Here is a 2,397-nt window from a genome sequence, read left to right as displayed (position 1 = left end):
TGACTCTTAACCTCTATTTAAGAGGTTAAGAAATGAGGATTGTGTTTTGAAGCCAGCCTGAGCAAGAATGTCCATGAGACTCTTAATCAACTACCAAAAAGCTGGAAATGGAGCTGTGGTTCAAATGGTAGAGAAGTAGCCTTGAGGAAATACAGAATTCCAGGAACAATGTCTAGGCTCTGATTTCAAGCCCAGTACACACACACACACACACACACACACACACACACACACACACACACACACACCATGTTAAAATTCATAATTGGAATTCTGATATATGTAAAAATGTTGAACCACATTAAAAAACAATACTTCTCTATTTTCATATAATGCTTTTACCACAAGAATATTGAGAGAAGTAAGACACAAAATGCCATCCAGTATTGTTAGTTGTGTTGTGGAAGAACTATTTGCCAAATTTTTCTTCTTCAAAGATAGTGAAAAATTATTATTGTTAAGAGTAGCAGTAGAAGTTGTATTTGTTGTGAGAATTAAACCCAGGATCTTTCACATGTTAGGTAAAGGCCATGTCTTCATACTATGTTGATCCTAAGTTGTGTTATAGAATTTTATTATTAACAGGGACAAGATGACTTAATCCAGATAGGTTTGTTCTTGTGATTTGAGGCAAAATAGAATGGAGAGGAGAGGAAAGATGAGAGAGGAGGGGAAGAAGGGGAAGGACAATAGAAGAGAAGAAAAGAAAGAAGAAAGAATCTGCTGAGCAAGACATTACTTATAAGAAAAATGTCAGTGAGTATTTCATTCACATTTAATCAAGAGAAAAATCATGAGTGTCATGTATTCCAATATACTGGATTGGAAGTTAGTTAATCATCTGATAGACTTAAGATGTAGTTCTTAATACCTAGTGGCCTTTTAATTGTCTAGTTCATAAGTAAATAAATTTCTAGGTCTACATGAAAGTTAATAAAATGATATGTACTTTTTTCCTTCAGTTTCTATGGGTAGATGTTTAGTTTTTATAACATCATAGATGTTGCTTAGAAGTTTTTATTCTTTTTTGATCACTGGTTTATTATTATTCCTGCATTGTTATGACCAATGGAATCGAAGCCCTAAAGACAGGAGGCAGTAAAGAGTCATGAAGGCACCAAAGAGATCACGACTCTGCTGCCATATTTAAAATGTAAGTTTTTAAGATAATTTTAGTGTGTGTGTGTGTGTGTGTGTGTGTGTGTGTGTGTGTGTGTGTGTGTGTTATTGAGAATTGTACGAAAGCTTTAGGCTATCACTTTCAGTTTTCTTTGTCGTAGCTGGCACTTTGCCATTTGAATCATACTTTCAGTTCAGAGTTTTTGCTTGTCTGTTGGAGCTCAAGTCTTGTAGACTTTTCTGTCTGGGATAATTTCAAATCACAAAGCTCTAGATCACAGCCTCCAGATTAAACAGGGTTACTAGGATTAGAAGAGTGAGCCATGAGCCCCTGATTAGTCTTTATGGTCATTCTTTCCAGTGCCCATTATTCAAATCGGTTCTTCCTTGGTTATCTCATATTGTTACACTATCTCACTTTGTTACCTGATATATCAGATATATTTGTATTTGGTTATCTGAAATTGGATAGGAAACGGGGGAAAACAAGATGAGGGGTGGGGGAGGGGGGAAGGGAAATGGGGACCAAGACATGTGAAAGGGTATCAATGTATGGGAATTAATGCACCATTTATCTGGCAAATATCATGTAACCCTTCTATTAATTACAATAAAAAATATATAAACAAAAAGAAACAGTTCTTGGAGGAGATTGTCCAAGGAAAAATGTTACTCATTACCTGACATATAACTGTGACTGCTGTTTCTGTACATCATCTTCAGAACAGCAATTTTAATTGTTAAAAAAGAAGAAAAAGTGCTTCTCAAAGTTATTTTTAAATTGCACTGGAGATTTTTTAAATTTTGCTTCATACTATTAGATAATTAGGAGTCCAAATTTAAGACATACGTGGAGTTTAACATTTAAAAAGTTGTATGGGATTGCCTCTCTCAGTCATCCTGGAGGCTGTGAATCCTTCTGGGAACAGGACTTATAAAAGGCAATATTTCTGGAAGTTTGTGGCGTAAGGCCATTTTTTACTGTTTATCAGGAAGGTCTCAGGAACCAAAGAGAGCCCGCGGCTCTCTTTAAAATGAAAGGTGTTTACACTCCAGGTGATACCGATTTCTACTTGGGCAAGAGATGTGCTTACGCATACAAACAAACAACAGCACAGGGACTCCTGGTGGCAAATCTAAGAAACCCGGAGACATCTGAGGAGAGGAGACTTGGGCCCATGGAAACAGTGCATGGCTCCTGCCAAATTCCGAAGCAATCTTCCTGCTAAGGCCCTGGGGCACAGAATCCGTGTGATGTTGAGCCCCTCCAGAATTTAA

At 37.0% G+C, this 2,397-nt stretch overlaps 1 pseudogene; it reads left to right on the top strand.

Annotated features, from left to right (window-relative positions):
- Window positions 1–373: 373 nt before the first annotated feature.
- On the top strand, window positions 374–2,397 carry LOC150049307 (large ribosomal subunit protein eL33 pseudogene; annotated as a pseudogene).

Source organism: Megascapheus bottae, chromosome 20, assembly GCF_031878675.1.
Source record: "Megascapheus bottae isolate mThoBot1 chromosome 20, mThoBot2.hap1, whole genome shotgun sequence".
Lineage (NCBI taxonomy): Eukaryota > Metazoa > Chordata > Mammalia > Rodentia > Geomyidae > Megascapheus > Megascapheus bottae.
The sequence above is the reverse complement of the archived record's forward strand: the minus strand, read 5'-3'. Positions and strand labels throughout refer to the sequence as shown.